Source organism: Bubalus kerabau, chromosome 11, assembly GCF_029407905.1.
Source record: "Bubalus kerabau isolate K-KA32 ecotype Philippines breed swamp buffalo chromosome 11, PCC_UOA_SB_1v2, whole genome shotgun sequence".
In the NCBI taxonomy this organism is placed as follows: Eukaryota; Metazoa; Chordata; class Mammalia; order Artiodactyla; family Bovidae; genus Bubalus; species Bubalus kerabau.
This window is the reverse complement of record NC_073634.1, coordinates 96,920,766-96,946,986: the sequence shown is the minus strand read 5'-3', so window position 1 is coordinate 96,946,986 and position 26,221 is coordinate 96,920,766. Positions and strand designations below refer to the sequence as shown.

The 26,221-nt window shown below is 39.5% G+C and overlaps 1 protein-coding gene and 1 long non-coding RNA gene across 10 annotated transcripts in view; both read right to left on the bottom strand.

The window, feature by feature from the left end:
* RABGAP1 (RAB GTPase activating protein 1) overlaps nucleotides 1-17,593 on the bottom strand; it is a 159,944-nt gene extending 142,351 nt beyond the window's left edge. The window contains exons 1-3 of one of the 9 annotated variants that reach the window (XM_055541077.1): nucleotides 17,354-17,593; nucleotides 9,715-9,896; nucleotides 7,956-8,191 (exon numbers count right to left, since the gene is read on the bottom strand). The gene's annotated coding sequence lies outside the window, so the exon portion shown is untranslated. The other 8 variants (XM_055541074.1, XM_055541080.1, XM_055541081.1 and 5 more) reach the window with 8 other exon arrangements.
* A 1,636-nt stretch (nucleotides 17,594-19,229) lies between these two features.
* On the bottom strand, nucleotides 19,230-26,215 carry LOC129623529 (uncharacterized). Its single transcript, XR_008700579.1, has 3 exons — nucleotides 25,930-26,215; nucleotides 20,504-20,661; nucleotides 19,230-20,248 (listed from the first exon to the last, which is right to left on the bottom strand). It is a non-coding gene; the product is annotated as an uncharacterized LOC129623529 (long non-coding RNA).
* Nucleotides 26,216-26,221: the final 6 nt, after the last annotated feature.

The window sequence follows — 26,221 nt, the reverse complement described above, 5'->3', positions numbered from 1 at the left end:
TCACCAAAACCACCACAGAACAAATAATATAACACTATGCAGCAGCATACTCAGCTTTAGCCAATAAACAAAACTCACTCTTTAAAAAAGTTGCTCTCACAGTATGCTCATCTTATATACCTCAGAGGTAAAAATTCTGAGAATTTGTTTATTAAAAGAGAGGTCCAGATCTATGTTTTGGATTTTTAACTGAACACATATTTATTGAGCAATACACCATATGCCAAGCACTATTTTTCCCTCAAAAGCTAACATCTGGCTAAGCACCTGGCAGCAAAAACTACACAACCTGAATACTATAGTTGGAAAAAAACTTAGCAGTTATCAATACTGTCAAACAGATAAAGAAATAGCAACCCCAAGAGTTGTAGGGTCATTTAATCGGGTTTAATTAAAGCTCAAGCCCCGGACTCCTTGCTGCTTTCTATTTAAGCTGATTTGCTTGTTTAAAGGCTCTACATTTCATAGGACCGTATCTAAATGCATAGTGTAGCATAGAGACACTTCAAATGTTACGTCTGAAAACTTTTAAAAATGCAGTCCTGCTTCATTCATGCAATGAATATTTCCCAAGTTTCTAGTTTCTAAATAACAAAATATGCTAAACAAGAAAAATTAGATTCTTGCCCAAGAGCAATTTATAATTTGGTAGAGAACAGAGGGATATTGAACAAGTTAATAGGTACTGATTTAGGGTAAAGAAAACTATGGAAACATGTTGAAGAATTAAGAAATATAGTCGAGGAGGAAATGTCTTGGCTAAGGATATATATTTTAATCCCTTGAGGTGTCTGCCCTCATAGGATCTTCTTCCTAAAGTGCTTCCCTTGCTTCAGTACTCAGTCAACTCCAAATAATCATTCGTGACCTAATAACCCTCCTTTTCCAAGAAGCCTGCCCAGTCTCTCCCCAGAGTCAAAAGCACTGCCCGCCTCATTTCTGTTCCCATAGCAGTTTTACATTTTAACAGTACCTATTATATTGTGTTAAAATCTGATGTTGAGTTCCCTCAACATCGGTTTCACAGATTAGGAAACTGAGGTTTAGAGAGATGGTATAATTTGTTCAAGGTAATGGTTGTAATTTAACTGGTTAGAAGCAAAGTCAAAAACTTTCATTTAGATGGCAATGCTTTTCCCATGTGACACATCTGGGCCTTGTTCCACAATACTCAGCATCAGATAGAGGAGTCTCCATCTTTTTTAGAACTTGTCCTTTAGGTAAGGTTTTCATGCTTAATTAGTCTTTTTCCCATGTTTTTAAAAATGTTACTAATAGTAAGATAGCAGCTGCTGCTGCTGCTGAGTCGCTTCAGTCAAGTCTGACTTTGTGCAACCCCATAGACGGCAGCCCACCAGGTTCCCCCATCCCTGGGATTCTCCAGGCAAGAACACTGGAGTGGGTTGCCATTTCCTTCTCCAATGCATGAAAGTGAGAAGTGAAAGTGAAGTCACTCAGTTGTGTCTGACTCTTAGCGACCCCATGGACTGCAGCCTACCAGGCTCCTCCGTCCATGGGATTTTCCAGGCAAGACTACTGGAGTGGGGTGCCGCTGCCTTCTCCGAAGATAGCAGAGGGCCTGGAAAAGTTTTCTAAAACAATAATCTCAGAGACATTAACAACTTTCTACAATATTCTAGACTCAAAAATAATACTTTGGTATCTACACTACGGAACTGAGATTTGGCAGGCTCCAAGTTCAACCTATTTTCTTTGAGGAGGTGACAGGAAAGTACACTTTCTAAGATACTTTACTGTTTGTTTTGGCCCTGAAAGTAACTGAATCACTCAGGAGGAATGAGATGTATCAAAACACTAAGCAGTACAGGAGGGGTTATGTAATAAGGCTCCCCTTCTCCAGCCTCCATGGGCAGAAGTGAAGAGTCAGTCCACAAGCTCCAAGGATTCTAGACAAGACCACCCCACCCTCCCCTGGTCTCCACAACAAAGAGGTATCCCAGAACTTCATATACTCCTGGAAAAATTCTAGAGTATTCACAATCTCTGTCTTGAGACCATAAGAACTAGTTTTGTTGTTCTTCATCCCTTCTTACACCAGCTACCACAAGAAGCCCCCTACTCTAATTCTCATGGACACTAAAGTACAAACTTCCTCCCCATAAACACCCTACACTACCATCCCTCTTCCTATTTTTCTCCATACCACCTATCACTGTTTGACACATTTACCTTGTAATCATAATTTGTTTTTAAATATCATGTAAGCATAAGGGCAGGGATTTCTGCCTGTTTCATGAGCTGCAGTAGCCCTAACAAGTGAAAGAATAACTGGCCATAGTAGGTGCTCAAATGTGTACTAAAGAAATAGGATAAATGGTAAATAAAAGACGTAAGATAACAAGAGTCACCCAATGAAAAAGGCAAGAGCAGCTTTTATAACTGACAGGAAGAATGGAAGTCATTATTTATGATGGTAAAGCAAACAGTTAAGAGTTAGGAAAAAATACAAGTTAGTATGCTGGTTCTACCACTGAATAATAGTGTAAGCTTGGTCATACCAAGCCTCAGTTTCCGTAAATGAAAATGGTGTACTACCTACCTCACAGAGTCATTATAAAAATTACTCTCTGTAGCACTGACATATGTACACTACCATGTGTAAAGCAGCTAGTGGGAAACTGCTGGTATAACACGGGAGCTCAACTCCTGCTTTGTGACAACCAAGAAGGGCTGGGATGAGGGGATGGGACAGAGTGGGAGAGAGGCTGAAGAGGGAGTGGATATATGCATACTTCCAGCTGACTCACGTTGTACAGAAGAAACCAGGACAACACTGTAAAGCAATTATCTTCTAATTAAAAAACACTAAGAAATAGATATATGTATATCCAAGAGCCAACTGCTATTGAAGGACGGTCAAGAGCCTTGATTATGGCCAGTTCTTTTCCATTTCACTCTTTCATTAACCGGAGAGTGAAACCAACTTCCAATTTTAACAAATACCAACAGATTTTGGTAATTTAGGAAACAATATTAGCACAAAATATATGTAACACTTCTAGTTCCAGTCTTATTTGAAAGTGAAAGTGTTTAGTCGCTCAGTAGTGTCCGACTCTTTGCAGCTCCACCGACTGTACCCCAGGAGGCAAGAATACTGGAGTGGGTTGCCATTCCCTTCTCCAAGGGATCTTCCCAACCCAGAAACTGAACCGGCTCTCCTGCATTGCAGGCATATTCTTTACCATCTTAGCCACCAGGTCAGTATCTAACTTTTATATACTAAAGTAAACATAAAAGAATACTTTGTATCTCTGTGTTAGCACTTTGCTGCTGCTGCTAAGTTGCTTCAGTCTTGTCCGACTCTGTGCGACCCCACAGACGGCAGCCCACCAGGCTCCCCCATCCCTGGGATTCTCCAGGCAAGAACACTGGAGTGGGTTGCCATTTCCTTTTCCAATGCATGAAAGTGAAAAGTGAAAGTTTACAGATTACTAAAATGTACACCTTCATCTCATTTTATCATTCTAACAACTCTGTATCTGGGAGGCACTCGGTTTGTCTCCCTTTATATAAGTGATGAGCCTAGACCCCTACAACACGTCCAGTTACCGACAGGGCCAGGTTGGTGAGTACTAGTGCAGGGATGCTTCATTCTATCTCCTTTAATAAGTCAAGTAACTTAAAATGATAAGTAATTTTAATTACGCAACCTCATGCATCAAAACCAAAGGCTCAGTTATGTTATAGGCCCCTCTGTACCACAGTGACAACTCTATGCTCAACCATGCACTTTTGCAAAGATTGTAGTATGAAATGTACCTCAATCTTGTTGAATGAACAAAGATTCATTTTCATTCTCAATCTCCTCTTAAAACTATAAACCTGTTAAAGGAGAGTGAAAAAGTAAAGAACTAGCCATGATAAGAGCTCTTTTGATAGTTCTTCAAAAGTGCTTACTTTTTAAAAACTTGAACTTTTGGACAGAATATCATCAGATACTTGTATTTTTCTAACATTACTCAGAGCAGTAACATAAACAGTGAACTTGCAGTGGTATGGATTTGCTAATGTGCAAATTAGTAGAGCAAAAATCACCTCCCAATAAGTGACCTACCGAACCTGATAAAAGAGGTGAGTGATACTTGTAATTGAACTTGACATACTTGAGACAAGTAAAAGGTGCTTGTTTCTGGCCACTAGTCCAAGCACTCCAGTTCATCTTTATTTCCTTGGTTTTCCTGACATTCTTCCTGAAGGAGTATTAACTCCTCCTCCACTTCAATAGGACTCCCCACTCACACTGAGCTGCTGCTGCTAGGTCACTTCAGTCGTGTCCGATTCTGTGTGACCCCATAGACGGCAGCCCACCAGGCTCCCCCGTCCCTGGGATTCTCCAGGCAAGAACACTGGAGTGGGTTGCCGTTTCCTTATCCAATGCATGAAAGTGAAAAGTGAAAGTGAAAGTCACTCAGTCGAATCCGACTCTTAGCGACCCCATGGACTGTAGCCCACCAGGCTCCTCCATCCATGGGATTTTCCAGGCAAGAGTACTGGAGTGAGGTGCCATTGCCTTCTCCGTCTCACTGAGCAGTCCCTCTCAAAATCTGGCTACTGTAACTCTCACCAACCCTTACTAAACCTCTTCTTTTAAAAACTGAATTCAAACCTTGTCTATGTGACATTGGGTGTTTTTAACACTCTGAGCATCCACTCAAAAAGGAAAATTTACATGTATGTGTGTGTGTATGTATGTGTATAGACAGACATACATATTTAAACAAATAAAAATCAACAATACAAAATTTAAAAACTCGAACAATTCTTTTCAGTTCTCATCTTATTTCCACTGGCTGAAATAAATGAAAATGCTTATCATTTCCTTATTGTGAAACTCTTGCTTCCATTTTCTACCTCTAGCACCTTTTATCATTTCTTTCAAGCTCCCTTTTCTCTGCCCCCTCCTTATTTTTTTAAAGAAAAATTTGGCTGTACAGATCTAGTTCCCTGACCAGGGATCAAACCCACTACCCCTGCACTGATCGGGGGTGTGGAGTCTTCACCACTGGACCACCAGGAAAATCCCTGCCCACTCTAAATTCATCCTGTCCTCCTCCTCCTTCCATACCTGCCCCTAGTTATCTCAGTACCTCCTGTGTTGTAACTTTTTTGTATGCTGATGATACTGTAGCCCTGTTTTTCTCCCTAATTTCATGTGGGTGCTTGTGTTTTGTTCTGGGTTTTTTTTTTTTTTTTTTAACCTATTCAGTATTGAGTATCTGTTATGTGCCAGGCACTAGGTAGAGTGTTATGGTGAGGAAAGGTACTCTTTACCCTTGACAGGCTTATAGTAGAGAACATGGACAAACAAGCAAGTAATTACAATATAGTGCTTGGTATAGTAAGAGGTTCCAAATAGGAAAAGGAGTTCATCAAGGCTGTATATTGTCACCCTGTTTATTTAACTTATATGCAGAGTACATCATGAGAAACGCTGGACTGGAAGAAGCACAAGATGGAATTCAAGATTGCTGGGAGAAATATCAATAACGTCTGAGATATGCAGACGACACCATCCTTATGGCAGAAAGTGAAGAGGAACTAAAAAGCCTCTTGATGAAAGTGGAGAGTGAAAAAGTTGGCTTAAAGCTCAACATTCAGAAAACGAAGATCATGTCATCCGGTCCCATCACTTCATGGGAAATAGATGGGGAAACAGTGGAAACGGTGTCAGACTTTATTTTTCTGGGCTCCCAAATCACTGCAGATGGTGACTGCAGCCATGAAATTAAAAGACGCTTACTCCTTGGAAGGAAAGTTATGACCAATCTAGATAGCACATTCAAAAGCAGAGACATTACTTTGCCAACAAAGGTTCGTCTAGTCAAGGCTATGGTTTTTCCAGTGGTCATGTATGGATGTGAGAGTCGGACTGTGAAGAAGGCTGAGCGCCGAAGAATTGATGCTTTTGAAGTGTGGTGTTGGAGAAGGCTCTTGAGAGTCCCTTGGACTGCAAGGAGATCCAACTAGTCCATTCTGAAGATCAGCCCTGGGATTTCTTTGGAAGGAATGATGCTAAAGCCGAAACTCCAGTACTTTGGCCAGCTCATGCGAAGAGTTGACTCATTGGAAAAGACTCTGATGCTGGGAGGGATTGGGGGCAGGAGGAGAAGGGGACGACAGAGGATGAGATGGCTGGATGGCATCACTGACTCGATGGACGTGAGTCTGAGTGAACTCCGGGAGTTGGTGATGGACAGGGAGGTCTGGCATGCTGCGATTCATGGGGTTGCAAAGAGTCGGACACGACTGAGTGACTGATCTGATCTGATAGTAAGAGGTATGCATATGGTGTTATGAGAATACACAGGTGGGATCTGCTACACGTATCCCATACCCATCTCAAAATCGACTCCATATATCCAAAGCAGAGCCCATCTTCACACAAGCATATTCTTCCTCATAGCTTCCTTATCAGTGGTTAATAACCACTGATTCAAGATGGAAATGTTCCCCCCCGCTCCCGCAATCCCTGACTCCTTTTCTCATTCTCCCTTGGAATTCTAATAGATTTTAGTTCCAAAACATATCCCAAATCTGCTCTTTCTTTGCCATCTTTCATGTCACTCTCTTGTATTTTATTCTCTTTCAACTTTGCTACAACATAAGTCTCTCTTTCTAGACTCTCTCTAGTCATTATCAAGGCCTCATAGCTAATCTCTAAAATTCAGATTTGATCATATATCCAACCCCTTCCTTTGATTGCTCCTGACTGAAAACAGAAAAATCCAAATTCCTTAAATCATTAATTCTTAAAAATCTGGAGCCAATCTCTCACTCTAGTCTGATCTCCCTCTTTCAAACCATACCAGGGAACTCCAATTATGCCATGCATTTTTATGCTTTCAAACCTTTGCTCATGCCATTTCTTAAGCTCGGAATGTGTTTTCATTTCTCCAATTAGTCCTACTCCCCCACAAGCAATGCAGTGATACAATCAAATATTTAACCTCCTCTTCCCTTCTGAAATAATCCTTATTTCCCTCTAGGGCTCCTAAGGCTTTTTGTTTGCTTGCTTTTTAATTCTATCACAGAATTACATTTATCACACTGTAAAATGTTATACCTCTTTCTCCTATATTGATCATTGATTTCGGAAACAATTATTTAGTATAAACCACCACAGTAAACATTGGGAATACAATGAGCACACACAGTCCCTCTGAACTAACTACTTTTGGACAGGGATCTTTAAGGGTTTGCTTATATTATCTTCATATGCTTGCTTATGGCAGTGTTCAGTAAATGTGACTGGATGTCTAATACTTGTTCAGTGTTTAAGTAACAGGGTTTATAGACTGTGAGATGGACAAACAACAAATATGCTACACTACAAGCATTTCTGGGGGTGCAGATATGAATGATTGGGACAGAGACTAAAAAAAACAAAACAAAACAACCACAACTACCTTGACTGTGGCTGACTAACTCTTCTTTTAGGTTTCCAACTGTGAAAAGCAGTTAAAACACCATTGAGCCAAATCTTGGATTCCCTCTGAACCCAAACATTCTCTCATCACTTCCCTCCCAATCTCCATCATTTCTGTTGCTCCACCAGTGAAAAAAATGAGTACAGCTTTAGGGAGTCTTAAAGACAATACTTGGGCTTTCCCAGTGGCTCAGTGTTAAAAGAATTAGCCTGCAATGCAGAAGCCACAGGTTCGTTCTTTGGATCGGGAAGATTCCCTGGAGGAGGGCATGGCAACCCACTCCAGTATTCTTGCCTGGAGAATCCCATGGACAGAGCAGCCTAGAAGGCCACACACCACAGGTTGCAAAGAGTTGGACACAACTGAAGCGACTTAGCATGCACACACACACGGACGATACTTAAATAATCTTGCTGAATTTAAAGAAAGAACACTACTTACCAGTTCCTGAGTATCAATTATATGCCCCACATAGTACTTAGAAGCTTTACATGCATTGTTACTAACCTTTATGCTACCCTTCCCAGATAGGTATGAACTTCATACGGCAAACTGAGGCTTAGAATGGCTCAATAATGCTTAAGTTCAGAGAGACAACTGTAGAACTTGATCCAATCCCAGGGATCTAGGCGCCTGTCCTTTTCAGGAATGCATCTCTCCTTTTTGGTGTTCTATCACCATTCTCTACCCATTTCAATCCATCTTCTATGTTGTTCCCAGTTGTACTCTTCTAAAACACAGATCTGACAAGATTACTCTCTGTTCAGTAAAGGACAAGTCAGGAAGCAGCAAGAGAGTCAAGTCCCAAACATGCTTAGCAGGCCAATTCCTATGGGCTTGTAGCTCAATAAAATTAAACAACTACAAAGAAGTTATATTTTAAAATCATATGATATTAATCTCAGCTTTTTTCCTGGATTTGAGGTTTGTTGCCCTGCAGTGGTTTTCATATGAACTTCTCACAACATATCCCTGGGAAGGGTGGGATGAATCTAACAAAACTCCATGGAAAATCATCCCATCTTTGAAAAATAAATTCTGTTCCACCACTACTAATTGCTAAACAATTGAGGTGTCTTTATTTAAGTCTGACTTTTGAATTTGGTGACTGATTCTTTGAATTATTTTAGTGAGCTTAGAGAACCTGTTACTTTAAGCCTTCCAAATAATTTTAGCTTAGCTTTAAAAACCAAAAAGAAAATGAAACTTTAACCATCGTGGGCCTACAGCACATATAGGTAAGAAAAACCAGCTTACAAAAAAGTCACTGTTAGGCAAATTTTAACCCACAACGTCGGTCACAATTAACTTCTTTAAACTATGAAGTGACTCTTTGAGCTTGATTTCAGACGAACCATTAAGGATACCTCAAAGAAATATAACTCAGTCAAAAGCTTTCTTAATTTAAATAAAGATTTTAAAAATTCAATCTTTACACGTAAGTATTACCATTTTAGCCATTTTTAAGTGTATAGTTTCATGGCTTTCAGTATATTTACATTTAGTGCAACCATCACCACAACCTATCTCTAGAACTTTTCCATCTTCCCCAACTGAGACTCTGTACCTATTAAATTTCAATTCCTATTCCCCCAGGCAACCGACATTCTCCTTTCCGTCGCTAAGAATCTGACTACGAGGTATTTCATATAAGCAGTGAAATTATATGGTATTTGTATTTTTATGGTTGATTTATTTCACTTAGCATAATGTTTCCTAAGCTTATCTATGTTGCAGCATTTGCCAGAATTTCCTTTCTTTTTTATGGTCAAAGAGCATTCCATGGTATGAATATACCACCTTTTGTTTATCCATTCACTGGTCAATAAAAGTTCTAAAAGCCTAAATGTAACTTTATAGGACCTTTAGGATAAAACTCACAAAATCAATACAGAAAAATGCCTAAACACCACAGCTAATGATTTCAGAGTTACTATACTTTTCCCTTTCTTAATGACAAATCGAGCTTTAATAAGACTTTGCCAAGTTAACAGTCTGGTGTTCTACTGAAAAACCAACTGGGATTTGAACTCCTTAGTCCTTTGTGATTTGACTTGGACCATGTGATAGCTCCAGTTCTTTTAACACATAAAATGAGGGGGCCAAGTCCTTTTAATTCTTTTAATTCTTTTCCTGAGAACATCCAGGAAAGGGAAGGGGGGGCAGGAATATCAGGTGCCTCCCAATCCTAATCCATGATGCAAGCATTTTAAGTGTCATTTTTACAAACAAAGAAACTGAGAATCAGCATCATTAAGTATCTTACCTTCAGTCATATATTAAGTAAGTTTGAGACTTGGGATATCTGTATTTTTTCTGATTCCAAAGTTCACACTCTCCCCTCTATATCTTGATATTTTAATGAAAGGTACAAAAAGAGGTGGGGATGAAATGCACATAAAACATTCTTTTAACTGAGTTGATTATCGAGTGCAATACTGTTGACACCTGAAAAAATAAACCATATAAGTGGTTTTTCCATGTTCCTATGGCTATTTTAGGAACCAGCACTCTAGTTTTTTCCAGAACTCTAGGAATGCTGGCTTTATGCCCCTTCAACACAATATCTCTGTGACTAAATATTTAAGTTACTTGGATGCCATGACCACAAAAGAAACCCAACTGTGGGAACACAGGGAAAATTAGTTAATATTAACATACTACTCATTCACAAGGTCAGATTATATTTCTAACAGTAGTATGCATTTTTAAGCATCCCTGTATTTACTTTTTCTGAAATGGATTTCTCATGCATAATATAACTCACACCAGTTTTGTAAACATAAAAACAAATATTTTTAAGCAATGCAGGATTTTCTAAAGACTTTTACATTTAGTGCAACCATCATCACCACCTATCCCTAGAACTTTTCCATCTTTTCCAACTGAGACTCTGTACCTATTAAATTCCAATTCCTATTCCCCCAGGCAACCAACATTCTACTTTCTGTCTCTATAAATCTGACTACTCAAAGTAATCCATATAAGTAGTGAAATTACATGAACTGGCTTGTAATGCACTGGTCATAGCAAACACCCTCTTCCAACAACACAAGAGAAGACTCTACACATGGATATCACCAGATGGTCAATACCAAAATCAGATTGATTATATTCTTTGTAGCCAAAGATGGAGAAGCTCTATACAGTCAGAAAAAACAAGACCGGGAGCTGACTGTGGCACAGATCATGAACTCCTTACTGCCAAATTCAGACTTAAATTGAAGAAAACAGGGAAAACCACTAGACCATTCAGATGTGACCTAAATCAAATCCCTTATGATTACACAGTGGAAATGACAAATAGATTCAAGGGATTAGATCTGATCGAGTGCCTGAAGAACTATGGACGGAGGTTCATGACATTGTTCAGGAGGCAGTGATCAAGACCATCCTCAAAAAAAAAAAGAAACACAAAATGGCAAAATGGTTGTCTGAGAAGGCCTTACAAACAGCCGAGAAAAGAAGAGAAGCTAAAGGCAAAGGAGAAAAGGAAAGATATACCCATTTGAATGCAGAGTTCCAAAGAATAGCAAAGAGATAAGAAAGCCTTCCTCAGTGATCAATGCAAAGTAGTAGAGGAAAGCAATAGCATGGGAAAGACTAGAGATCTCTTCAAGAAAACTAGGGATACCCAAGGAACATTTCATGCAAAGATGGGCCCAATAAAGGACAGAAATGATATGGATCTAACAGATGCACAAGATATTAAGAAGAGGTGACAAGAATACACAGAAGAACTATACAAAAAAGATCTTCACGACCCAGATAATCATGATGGTGTGATCACTCACCTAGAGCCAGACGTCCTGGAATGTAAAGTCAAGTGGCCCTTAGGAAGAATCTCTATGAACAAAGCTAGTGGAGGTGATGGAATTTCAGTAGAGCTCTTTCAAATCTTAAAAGATGATGCTGTGAAAGTGCTGCACTCAACATGTCAGCAAATTTGGAAAACTCAGCAGTGGCTACAGGACTGGAAAAGGTTAGTTTTCATTCCAATCCCAAAGAAAGGCAATGCCAAAGAATATTCAAACTATCACACAATTGCACTCATCTCACACGCTAGCAAAGTAATGCTCAAAATTCTCCAACCCAGGCTTCAACAGTACATGAAGCATGAACTTCCCGATGTTCAAGCTGGATTTAGAAAAGGCAGAGGAACCAGAGATCAAATTGCCAACACCCCTTGGATCACAGAAAAAGCAAGAGAATTTCAGAAAAACATCTACTTCTGCTTTATTGATTACGCCAAAGCCTTTGACTATGTGGACCACAGCAAACTGTGGAAATTCTTAAAGAGACAGGAATACCAGACCATCCGATCTACCTCCTGAGAAATCTGTATGCAGGTCAAGAAGCAACAGTTAGAACCAAACATGGAACAATAGACTGGTTCCAAATCAGGGAAGGAGTACGTCAAGGCTGTATATTGTCACCCTGTTATTTAACTTATATTCAGAGTACATCATGCAAAATGGCAGGCTGGATGAAGCACAAGCTGGAATCAAGATGTCGGGAAGAAATATCAATAACCTCAGATACGCAGGTGATACCACCCTTGTGGCAGAAAGCAAAGAGGAACCGAAGAGACTCTTGATGAAAGTGAAAGAGGAGAGTGAAAAAGTTGGCTTAAAACTCAACATTCAAAAAACTAAGATCACGGCATCTGGTCCCATCACTTCATGGCAAACAGACGTGGAAACAATGGAAACAGTGAGACTTTATATTTTGGGGCTTCAAAATCACTGCAGATGGTGATTGCAGCCATGAAATTAAAAGACAAGCGTCTTCGAAGAAAAGCTATGACCAACCTAGACAGTATATTAAAAAGCAGAGACATTACGTTGCTGACATAAGTCTGTCTAGTCAAAGCTATGGTTTTTCCAGTAGTCACGTAGTCATGAAAGGATGTGAGAGTTGGACTATAAAGAAAGCTGAGTGCTGTAGAATAGATGCTTTTGAACTGTGGTGTTGGAGAAGACTCTTGAGAGACCCTTAGACTGCAAGGAGATCAAACCAGTCAATCCTAAAGAAAATCAATCCTGAATATTCATTAGAAGGACTGATGCTGAAGCTGAAACTCCAGTATTCTGGCCAACAGATGCAAAGAACTGACTCACTGGCAAAGACCCTGATTCTTGGAAAGATTGAAGGCAGGAGAAAGTAATGACAGAGGATGAGATGGTTGGATGGCATCACCGACTTGATGGGACATGAGTTTGAGCAAGCTCTGGGAGTTGGTGATGGGCAGGGAAGCCTGGCATGGAGCAGTCCATGGAGTCGCAAAGTTGGACCTTACTGAGTGACTGAAATGTATTTACTTTTTCTGGAATGGATTTCCTAAGCATAATATAATTTACACCAGTTCTGTAAATAAAAGCTAATATTTTTAAGCAATACAGGATTTTCTCAAGACTTTTCCTGTTTTTAGGAAATTATTCAATATAGTTCCTTCTCACACATAGTGAAAACGATCAATCTATTCCATTTAGAATACCAACCTGTCTATATTTGGATCTGAGATGTTTAAACCAGGTGAACTTAATGCCAAGCAAACAAGTCATTTGCTAGATGACCAAAGCCTGAGATTAATGCAGTAAAATGGTTTCTCTTTTCCATGACCTCTGATTTTCAGGGGAATGTGTGAAGACAAACCATGAAGGTTTAACAGAAGACACACAAGTTGTCTGAATCTTTTGATGTATGAATGCCCTAGTCCATATTTATACAAGGATGGTGGGGCATTTGTTAAGAGTGTTGAATGGGGGGTGTTGCTGCTGCTGCTAAGTTGCTTCAGTCGTGTCCGACTCTGTGCGACCCCATAGACGGCAGCCCATCAGGCTCCGCCATCCCTGGGATGAATGGGGGCGGTGGACAACCAAAAAACATTTACTGAGCACTTTCACTCACAGCACTGGAATAGGCACCATGTAAGAAAATAAAAGAATTCACACATACTCAATTTAGTGTCAGAGATTTCTGTTTTAATTTAATATATATTATCTCTTTATTAGGGGATAGTTTACAAGTTCTGTTTAACTTTATTTTTTAATTGAAGGATAACTGCTTTACAGAATTTTGTTGGGTTTCTGCCAAATATCAACATGAATCAGCCATAGAGTACATATGTCCCCTCCCTCTTGAACCTTCCTCTCTCCTCCTCCTCACAGATGCTCTTAAACCTGTCTAAAAAGATCTTTCCTCACAACCAAAAAGCAAAAATATAAAAATAACAAATAGACGTTTCTGTTAGGGAACAGTTTTTTTTTTATCTAAGAATTAGCTTTTGAGGTTACAAATCAGATTTTTCATCAATTCACAAAGAATTCAACAGGTAACTATGATAAAGATGTAGCCATTTCTCTTTTGCAGGTATACCAGAGGAAATCATGTATCACAGCAAAAGAGATTTACATGACATATCTCTATTCTCACCTTGCCGGAATCCGTTCATCAGCATATTTTAAGGGCATAAGAAAGTTTATTAATCTATAGTAAAAATATTAAAATGATTAATTCATAGTTCTTAGCAGTAGTGTTATACAAACACCCAACATTTAATCCAATTTAGCCTTAAATACTATCTCTTAATACCCATGACAACATTTAAAATATATTCCCAAAGAAATATTCTGTACATCAATTCCTTTTTCTGACACAAGGGCCACCCTCAGAAGCTGGAAAATAAGATAACCAAAGATTCTTGATTATAACTGCCAAAGTGTATATAAATAAGGGAAAATGAGGAAAAGAAATTTTAAAAAGTCAACTGTTAAGCTTTAAGGATTAATAACATTTTATTAAAGTTATCACAGAAAGTAATTTGCTAATGTACCTTAAGAGATGTCATATTTTATTAGGCAGAAAAAATTATTGCCACAAAGATTAACAGATGACAAGGAGTTGGGACTTATTACATAAAAGCTGATGCAACTAACTGGAGATAGGTAACAACCATGCATTAACTCCAAAGAAGCCTAAACCTCCAAATTCAGCACCAGGCCACGCAACTGAGAAAATATACTTCAAATGTTTTAGATCCAAGGTAATATATACCATTCAATGTGAAGCATGACCATTCAGTGTGAAGCATGAACTTAAAAACAAGTTTAGGGCTTTATTTATACTATTTTATGATCTACAGAAAAAGGGATTTGGGGGAAAAGTTAGGCCTTATAGAACTCTACTTGATAGAAATATAAAACCTTCAAAAAGTTCTGGTGATTACCTCAGAGTAATACAGTTGTTCTGGCAAGAGGAAACGGGCAAGCTAAACTCTATAAACTAAACTGTTCATGACTTGCAAACTGCCATATTTGGTCAGTCTTTACACATAAAGAGAAAAACAAGGCAGTTAGGGGGTCAACAAGAGTGGTTATAATGTAAGTTTAAGTGTCTATCCAGTATTGTTTTGGATTACAAGTTTTCTGAAGAATAGGGATCTTAGGATCAACAAAAAACTGGACAGACTGGGAAGGGAAACCAGGTAATTTATGCAAAAAGAAACAGCTGTTAAATTTATATGTTTTATCAGGTATACCCATGGATAGCCAAGTCCTTAGCCTTGGATTTTCTTTTTTTAGAATCTAACTATGGAAAATCAATAAAACAAGGCAGTTACGTACAAAGCACCCAAATGCATGCCGAACCTTGCTTTATGAACACTGGTTAAATTAGTACTTCTTTAATGTTTGAGTTTTAGCTCTAAGAAAGATTAAGTTTTACGTACACTTATTTCACATGCTTGAAAAGTGTAGTATCTGATTATATTGACAACTACAAAGATAACACTTGTGCAGCCTATTCAGAAACTCAGCACATCAGCAACTATAAAGACACACCACAGTAGAACTGACTTAAACTAATTATTTTCTGAAGCCGGTACTCAAAGGGCACATGTTAAAATAATCACTGTGAAATGGAAAGACCTTCAAAGTAGGCTTCATGTCAGCTGGAAACACTTCAACTGAAAATGTGCTCAATAAAAGATAATGACTTCTCTAAATAAAAGAATCTGGGCTGTAAAGTTTAGCTAGTAACGTACTCCATAATAGAAAACGACTTCTTTAATGAATCAAGGCTGTGTGGTTGAGATATGTTTATGAAAAACCATGTTCCCTTATGTAGATAACGTGCATTAATACACTTCTTTCAAAATGCAGTAGAAGAGATAGGAAACAAGTGCCTTCACTTTTACAGTCCTACTAAACTACAAGTTTATCCAGGTTAAGCACTTGCAAACTGCTAATAGAGCACTATGCCAAAATCAACTATACTTAACATTTAAAAGTAAAAAGAAAATTATGCAAAAAAATGCCGAACTGTATGCAGTTAATAAGTACCCAAATATATACCTTAATACCGATGAGCTGAGCTAGTTAACTGTAAACTAAGTTATAAACCTGAAATGAAAAGGAACTGTGTACCATAACATAGCAATAGTTCAACTTTAATGACAAAGTTGAATTGATAATACGTACCGAACCCATTATTAATAAATACAAATCAATCGTGGACTCAAATTTTATTAATAGAAACTGAGGTCTACAAAGGAAGACAACTGTCCCTTACTCATTTTCAATTTTTAATAAGTAAACTCAAATAAAACCTTGAATATACATTAAAATAGCACCTTATACACGCTAGAATTAAGGCCAACAGGTCCTTCGTTTAAAAAGGAAAACGTGCACTCCTTTGGAACGTAAGTTTTTCAACTTTCTAAATCTCAGTTTTAATGTGACAAACTCAGTTCAATTCACTTTCTTCGGTTTTTTTTCCCCTCCTAAACAAAGCAGCTGGGATACAGACACACGCTCGCGACTTACTACTCCAGTCCCACGTATGTGAATACAGGTGTTTATTTGAATGAATATATCAAGTGAATTGTGAAACCCTGTTCCCCACCCCCGCCCCCGACAACAAACAAACAAAAAACCCTCAAAAGATCTCCAATTCTTCAAGTCGGAAGACAATTTAATGGGGCACTTATAGCGTACCAACAGCATGGTCTGCTAGGGCTTTTGCTTCCAAGATAAAGGAACCGTAAGTATGGAGATGACTGTAAAGGCAGTTGCAGATAACAAACCGAATGTTAGAAGAGAAGGGACACCAAAGTACCACCAGGCAATGGACAGCGAACTCCTGGAAGTCTATTAGGCTGCTGGGAATCACGATACAAGACTGAGGTACTGGGGGCAGACACTTAAAAAGAATCTGGGAAGACGGGGCTACTGGGGACACTTGGATAGCAGCTGGGAAAATGAGACGGAATGGCCAACACGAGAAGGCACACCGACACTAGAATAAAGCAAGCTTTTCAAATCAGGCGCAGCCCAGGAAGCTAGCTTGAGGCCGAAGCCAGCCTAAGTCACAGGTACAGGCCCAGCGAGCAACGGGGAGAAACTGAGGCGGAGGGAGCAGCCAAATTCTCAAACAGGACCTCTCTCCAAACACAAAAAGTCAAGAGACAAACCGGCTTTGCAGCGGGGGCGAGGCAGACGGCCACAAGTGCACCACCAGGAAGGCATACACCCACCCAGACAGGGGGAACCGGTTTGGGCAGGGGCTGTCCGAGCGTTCCCGCTTGCGCATGCGTCCTCCCCCCGCCCCCAGGGCCGCTGCTCCCCCTCCCCCCAATCACTGCTCCCCTCAAAACCCGGCTTGTCGAGGGAGCTGAACGTAGTCTCGCCTGCCCACCCCCGCGGGATAAAAACACGGCATGGCTCCCCGCAGGGACCGTCCGAAGATCCCCCCCGGGCTTGGTGGGTGGGAGGAGGAGGAGGGGAAACGCGGCCCTACCCGACCCGCCGTCTCCTCCTCCGCCGCCCGCCGTTCGCCGTCCCGGAGGCTCCGCCGCCTGGGCCTCCCCAGCCGCCCAGCCCCCGCCCTCCCCGCCCCCTACTCACGTGAGAGCGCTCCTTCCGTCCTCCGCCCCGCCTCCTGTCCTGCCTCATAGGCCCTTGGCAAAGCCGAGTCGCCCTATTGGCCCAACGGCAGGCGGCGGGGGCGTACTTCCTTTGCGCGGACCCCACCTGGGCTTTTGGCCCGCCTCCGTATTCTGCGCCTGCGCGGAGTCTGCTCTCCGGGAGCTGCACTCGTCTCCGGTTGGTGTGTGCGCGCGGTGGCTAACAGTGGCTCTGTGCCTGCATCAGGGACTGGGAGCAGGATTGGCGGGGGTAGCAGGCTGGGTAGTACCTGTTGCGCCTGAGGTGGGTCCAACCTCAAAGTCACTGGTGCTAGAGCAAGGAATCCCTTCCTCCCCTTTAACGTTTAAAAGCTGTTTCTAAAGTCGCACTTAATGACGTTAACCCAACACACCTGGCCTTTATTGAGGGCGCAGAAAGTGCCAGGGATTGTAGACAGGTAGGTTCCTTTACAGGTATGCCACTTGGCTTTACTACAAACCTTGAGAATGATAATGATTTTTCTAATTTTGTAAAGGAATCCAGCCTAAGGAACGGGATTCCGTGTAGAAGTCAAAACTTTCTAACTTTGAAATCAAGGGCGACTGGCTACAACACAACTACCTTGAGACATCTGAGACACACAAAATAGAACAAAATGAACTAGGTTGTTTCAGAGTACTACTCAAAGATAGGGCTGGGGTTTTATTTAAAAGCCATACAAAACTGATAGAACAGCAGCAACAGAATGAAGTTGAAAGTCCCTCTCCTGAGTGAATTTACAGTGTAGTTGTAAACAAAAATAATGATTATTAAAAGTGCTAATTAAGTCTTGACAGTTTATGAAATAATTCTAAAGCTTCTCCCTCATTTTCTTGATTCAAATTGTGTATACTCTTTTCCGGCTAAATGAGTCATTCGCAAAGTTTTCCTGTGGATAGTGCATCTAAATCAACCAGACACAGCAAAAAAAAAAAGCTGTGCTCTGTTGCAGTCCTCTTTGTGACTTGTCTATTATAATAGACTTGGCTGCACTCCCACAGTAAAATAGCTTTCTTCCTTCTCCTTACACAGTTATGTAACAGAAATACACACCCATTTTAAAGTATTTAAATAACAGATATAACATTACGAAGAAAGCAAAATCTCCTGAAATCCTGACACTCGGACAAAACCACTTTTAATAGTTTGGTGAACATACATTTCATGTATTTCTTGATTCATATATATTTCCCCAATATATACATAAATCTTAACATAATCTTTTAAATAAAATTTTATTACAGAATCACTAGAGTATGTCCTGAAGAAAAATCCAAAACAGGGACAACCTCAAATAAAACAAAAATATCAGATTCCCACTACAAATACTAACAGTTTAAAACACAGTCTTCTTTGTGTCTATATATTGTTTTTCAAAATGAGCTCACATAGTTAAACAGTCTGCTGTATTCAACTAATAGTATCTACCTTAGCATTTCACTAAATTTTCCTCTCATCTAATTCCTAGATCTCATTCAAATTTTCTAACAACCTAAAAGTATTTTTACAGCTGGCTTTTCCAAATCAGTAATATCATTTCAGTAAATTTTCCTCTCAGCTAATACCTAACTATAATCAAATTTTCCATTGACCAAAATATATTTTTTACAGCTAATTTTCCCAAATCAGCATCCAGTCCAGGCCCACACACTATGTCTGGTTGTGATGTCCCTTAAGTATTTCTTAATCTAGTACTTAAGAAAAAAAATTGAAAGACACTGGCTTATTGAAGAAATCAGTCCAGTTGAAGTACAAAATTTCCTATCTTCTGGATCTGAAGAGTTGTTTCCTCAAGAAGTCACTGAGTTTGTTTCCTTAGACCTTATATTTCCTGGAAAATGGAATTTATATCTCAAGCTCAATAGATTGATGTGGTAAGCTGGAACCAGAATGGAAAGTCCGTAAACGCTAAAATATGGAAAATGAAGTTCAATCTATAAACACAGGGTGCCCTTGAAGTTTCTAAGGATAGTCCAATAACAGATTTGGGTTTTAAAAAATTTCATTCTGGTAGGAGTAGAAAAGGCAAAACAGGGAGTAAATAGAACACTTTGAATATCACTTTCTGATCCTAGGCAGATTAGAAACACCTGAACTAAAGCAAAAGAAAGTGGGGGAAAAAGGAACTGAGTTTGAAGGAAATATCTTCAAGTTTGTTGATTCTGTCTTTTGCCTGCTCAAGTCTGATTTTGTTGTTATTCAGTCACCAAGTCATGTATGACTCTTTGCAACCTCATGGACTGTGGCACAGCAGGCTTCCCTGTCCTTCACTATCTCCCGGAGTTTGTGCAAACTCATGTCCATTGAGCCGATGATGCTATGTAACCATCTCACCCTCTGCTGCCCCCTGCTCCTTTTGCCTTCAATCTTTCCAAGCATCAGGGTCTTTTCCAATGAGTTGGCTCTTCACATCAGGTGGCCAAAGTATATTTTGATCCCCTCTAAATGAATTTTTTTTCCTTATCTCTGTCGTACTTTTCAACTCCAGAATTTCATTTTAGTTCCTTTTTATAATTTCTATTTTTTTAATGATATTTGCATTTTTTGTACATTATTTTCCAGACTTCATCCATGTTTTCTTTTAGCTTGATGAGCAACTCTAAGACAGCTGTTTTAATGTCTTTGTCTAAATACCATATGATATCACTTATATGTGAATTCTCAAATATGACACAAATGAACTTATCAATGAAACAGAAGCAGACTCACAGACATAGAAAACATGTTTATCAAAGGGGAAAAGGGGTCCGGGAGGGATAAATTAGGAATTGGGCATTAGCAGATACAGATTACTATATATAAAATAAACAAACAGCAAAGTCCTACTGTATAGCATAGGGAACTATGTTCAATATCCTGCAATAAAACATAATAAAAAATATATATATATAAAAAACTGAATCACTTTGCTGTATACCTGAAACTAACACAATATAGTAAATCAACTATACTTCAATAAAAATAAAAAAAAAAAAAAAAAATGTAGAACTCTTGTATTTGGAGAACAAGGTTCTTACTTCCCACTCTGGCTCCAGCAAGCCATACCTGAATATAAACAGGGTTGAGGGGTAGGAACAAATAGTTTCCTACCTATTCACACTAAAGGCTCACCTTGACTGAAATTAACCTCAGATGACCAACCAGATTTTCCCCTGGAACATGCAAGCATTCAAATAGACTCCAGAGTTCCGAAATAGTTATTTCAGACAGTTTCTGCCAGTATAATTGTTGCCTAGGTAGAGATGGATTCCATGTTCTTCCTACTCCATCTGAGGAACAGAAAAATAAAAGTGAACACTAAATAGAGCCTAAGAGGTCTGCAGGACACTATTAAGGGAAACAATGTACCATTATAAGTATCCCAAAAGGAGAAGAGAGAAAGGGAAGAAAAGATAATAATGTAACTGTAGAAAGCCAAAGAAAAAAGAGAACCTTCAAAGCAACAAGAGAGAATACTCATCACATACAAGGGATCTTCAGTAAGATTATCAGACAATTTCTCATCTTAAATCTTAGAAGCCAGAAGGCAGTGGGTTGATAATATTAAAAGTATGAATGAAAAAAACTCTTGGTGGACAATTCTATATCTAGCAAAATTGTCCTTCAAAAATGAGGGAAAAATCAAGACATTTTCTGATTAAAAAAAAAAAGCTAAGGGAATTCATTACCACTAAACCCACCTTTCAAGAAATGATGAAGAGGATCCTTCAGGTTGAAATGAAAGGATGCTCAACAATAATTAAAGTCATATGAAGAAATAAAGATCTCTCTGGTGAAGAAAAATATACAGGCAACTACAGAATCATTAGTGTAATTATTTACCTCCATTTTAATTTTCCTCCATTTTACTTTATGATTTTAATGAAAATGCATAAAAATATTAGTCTAATTTATTGCACACACAAGGTATAAAGACATAATCTATAAAATCCAATAACAAAGAGGAGACAGAGCTGTACAGGACAGTTTTTGTTTGTTACTGAAATTGGTATCAATTTTAATTGTTACAATTTTCAGCTGTTAAATGTAATTCCCATGGTAACCAAAAAGGAAATGTCTATAGAATATACACAGAAGGAAATAAGAGGTAAGTCAAAAGTTTTCACTACAAAAAATAAAAAAAGAATGCTGTAATGGAAGAAATGAAAGACACAGAAGCTATAAGCCTATAGAAAATGAGTAGCAAAATGGCAGAAATAAGTTCCTCATTATCAGTCTTTACTTTAAATGTAAATGGCATAAACTTTCTAATCAAAAGACAGAGATGGGCAGAATGGATAAAATAAAAACATGTTCCAGCAATATGCAATCTAGAAAATACTCACTTTAGATCCAAAGACATTAATAGGTTTTAAAAAAAAGATATTCTATGCATTTTTATGCAAGTACTAACCAAAAGGGAGCTTCGGGTGGTTATATTAAGATTATACAAAATAGACTTTAAAAAAATTACAAGAGACAAAGAAAGTCATTATATATTAAAAAAAGGTTCAATAGAGCAAGATTATAAAAACTTAAACATTTACATAACTAGTGAAAGTCATTCAGTTCTGTCCAACTCTTTGCGACCCCATGGATTATAGTCCATGGAATTCTCCAGGCCAGAATACTGGAGTGGGTAGCCATTCTTTTCTCTAGGGGATCTTCCCAATCCAGGGATCAAACCCAGGTCTCCCACATTTGGGGCAGATTCTTTACCAGCTGAGCCACAAGAGAAGCCCAAGAATACTGGAGTGGGTAGCCTATCCCTTCTCCAGAGAATCTTCTCAACCCAGGAATCAAACCAGGGTCTCCTGCATTGCAAGCACATTCTTTACCAACTGAGCTATCAGGGAAGAATCCTCCTGCAATGTGGGAGACCTGGGTTCAATCCCTGGGTTGGGAAGTCCCCTGGCGAAAGGAATGGTTACCCACTCCAGTATTCTGGCCTGGAGAATTCCATGGACTACAGTCCATGAGGTTGCAAAGAGTCAGACACCTGAGCGACTTTCACTTTTACCTTGGGCTTCCCTGATAGCTCAGTTGGTAAAGAATCAGCCTGCAATGAAGGAGACCCTGGTTCGATTCCTGAGTCGGGAAGATCCACTGGAGAAGCGAGAGGCTACCCACTCCAGTATACTTGGGCTTCCCTTGTGGCTCAGTGGGTAAAGAATCGCCCGCAATGCAGGAGACCTGGGTTTGATCCCTGGGTTGGGAGGATCCCTTGGAGAAGGGAAAGACTACCCACTCCAGTATTCTGGCCTGGAGAATTCCATGGACTATATATAGTCCATGGGGTCACAAAGAGTCCGATGGAACTGAACAACTTTCACATAACTAGTAATAGACTCTCAAAATATTTGAAGCAAAAATTAACAGAATTAAAGGGAGGAATAAACAGTTCTACCGGAGAAGGCAATGGCACCCCACTCCAGTACTCTTGCCTGGAAAATCCCAAGGTAGGCTGCAGTTCATGGGGTCGCTAAGGGTCGGACACGACTGAGTGGCTTCACTTTCACTTTTCACTTTCATGCATTGGAGAAGGAAATGGCAACCCACTCCAGTGTTCTTGCCTGGAGAATCCCAGGGACGGGGGAGCCTGGTGGGCTGCCATCTTTGGGGTTGCACAGAGTTGGACACGACTGAAGTGACTTAGCAGCAAACAGTTCTACGATCATAGTTAGAAAATTTAACAGCCCACATTCAATAATGAATAGAACAACCAGACAGAAGATAAATTAGAATTAGAGGACTTGAACATCACAATAAACTGAACCTAACAGATATACAGCACATTCCACTGCACAACAGCAGCACATTCTTTTCAAGTTCACATAGGACATTCTCCAATACAGGCCATGTATTAGGCCACAAAACAAGTTTCAAAAGATTTTAAAAGGTCATTAAACAAAGTATCTTCCAACTACAATGGGATGAAGTTGGAAATCAGTAAGAGGGAAAACTGGAAAATTCAAAATATGTGGGTATTAAACACATTCTTAAAGAACAAATGAGTCAAAGAAGTCCTTAAAAGGGAAATTAGAATGTACCTGAAAATGAGTAATGATAAAAACATCCAAAACTTACAGGATGCAATGAAAGCAGTAATCAGAGGAATTTACAGTTGTAAATGGTTACATTAAAAAATAAGAATCTCAAAACAATATCCTAACTTTATGCCTTATGAAATAAGAATAACAACAAACTAAACTCAAAGCCAGCAAAAGGAAGGAAATAGAATGGAAATAAACCAAGAGAAAAAAAGAAATCAATGAAACCAAAAGTTGTTTCCTTGAAAAGATCAACAAAATCAACCTAGAATATAACGGGCAAATTTCCTGAAACACACAAATTATTTAAATGGATTCTCGAAAAATTAGAAAATCTCAACATACTCATAACAAGTAAAGAGATTGAGTGAGTAATCAAAAACCTCCCAAAAAGAACAGTCCTACACCAGATGGCTTCGGCAAGGAATTGTACCAAATACTTAATTAAGAATTAATAGCAGTCCTCAAACTCTTACAAAAAACTGAGGAAGAGGGAATGCTTTCTGATTTCATGAAGCCTCATTATTCTGATACCAAAGCTAACTAAATGCATCACAAAATATTATATACCAATATCTCTTATGAATATAGATGCCAAAATCCTCAACAACATATAAGGAAATCAAATTCAACAGCATATGAACAGAATTATTCCCCATGACCAAGCGGGATTTATCCCAATAATGCAAGGGTGGTTCAACATAAAATCAATCAATTAAAAATATTCCATTAATAGAACTAAGGAAGAAACTCATGATCATCTCAATTAATGTTGAAAAGTTATTTGACAAAGTACAATGCCTTTGCATAAGATCTTTCAGAAAATGTAATTATAGAGGGAATATTCCTCAACATGATACAAGTATTTGTAAAAAAAAAAAAAAAAAAAAAAATCCGTATCTAAATCAAATGCAATCATTTACCTATGCCTCTTAGAACAAGTCATGAACAAGTCAAGGATGCCTGATATTCAACACTGTACTGAAAGCTCTAACCAGAACTATTAGATGAAAAAATAAATAAAAGGCATCCAAATTGTAAAGAGGTAAAACTATATTTACAGGCAGCATGGTCATATACACAGAAAATCCTAAAGAATCCACAAGAAAGCCTATGGGGGTCAAAAAAAAAAAAAAAATCAGAAGCATTGCTGGGTACAAGACCAACACCAAAAATCAGTTGGGTTTCTACACACCAGCAACACTGTGAAAAGGAAATTAAGAAAGCAATTTCATTTATGTTATCAGAATGAATTAAATACCCTGAAAAGTGCTCCTGAAAGAAAATAAAGACCTAAGTACATGAAAAGATATTTCTTATTCAGACAGTAAGACTTAAAATTAAGATGGCAATATTACCCAAAATGATCTACAGACTCAACACAATCTCTATCAAAATTACAACAGCCTTTTTGTTAGAAATGTAAAAGCTGATTCTCAAATTCATACGGAATTTCAAGGGGCTTGCCATAACCAAAACAATCTGGATAAAATAAAGTTGAAGTCCTAATAACTTCATCACTTAGGAACTTACTACAAAGTTACAGTAGAAGAATATGTACCAGTGTAAGTACAGAGATACAGCCACATGTAATAGAGCGTACAGAAATGAATTCACACATACATGGTCAATTTTCAACAAAGGTGCCAAAAACATTCAACAGAGAAAGGAGGAACTTCTCAAAAATGGTGTTGGAAAAACGATGATGGTGGCTTAGTCACTAAGTTCTGTCCGACTCTTGTGACCCCACGGACTGTAGCCCGCCAGGCTCCTCTGTTCATGGGATTTCCCAGGCAAGAATACTGGAGTAGGTTGCCATTTCCCTCACCAGGGGATCTTCCCCACCTAGGAATGGAACCCAGGTCTCCTGCATTGTAAGGCGGATTCTTTACTGACCGAGCCACCAGGGAAAAGGACAAACTTTTCAAAAATGGCGGAAAAACGATAACCACATGTAAAATAATGAAATTGGCTACAGCAGCTGTGATGGTTACCCAATATTGTGAAGTACTTAATGCCATGAAACTTCGCACTTACAAATTATTAAAATGATAAATACTATGTATGTTTTACCACAATATCCTCGCTCCCCCATTCCCCCCCCCCAAAATGAGGAGAACCCAGTGAACCATTGAATTGGCAAGATGGAAAGTGGCTCTAGAATGGTACTGAAGTTTTCTGGTGGGCAAGACTGCGTGGACGATGCCATTCACCAACACAAGGACTATAGGAGGTAAGAAGCAGGTCTGCGGATGAACTTGAGTTCAAAGCTACCTTAACAGTGGAAAACCAATTGGACATGTCTTCTCGGCAGCTGGCCCTGGAGCAAGAGAGCTGATGCTGATGGTCAGGCGAAAGAGAGTTGTGAACAATCAGCAAGTTGTAGGTAACGGAGAATGCAAATCCCTGCGAAACACCAACATGCAAAAACCGAGGGAGGTAAACTTCCTTCCCTCCGCTTCTGGGTCCCAAGAAGGCGAGTCCATACCCTAGACAGGAGGAGCTTACCGACGCTTGCAGTGCAGCTGCGCCTTTCAGGCCCACGCAGACGGCAGACGGCCGAGTCGTAGCTAGAGAGGAGCGGCTGAGAAGGAGCGAAGTGCGCGGGGCCTGAGCCCCAGGCGCTAAGAAGCCACAGCACCTGCTCGTCGGCTCACGCGGGCGGAGAAGCTAGCGGGAGCCCGGGGTACCCGATCATCTCGCCCACGGCACGGAGAATCCCTCTCCTGGCCCGCCGCCCTCCCAGCCTTCCGATTGGCGGAGAGGACCATGGGACCTGGAAGTTGTCTTTGTCCGGCTA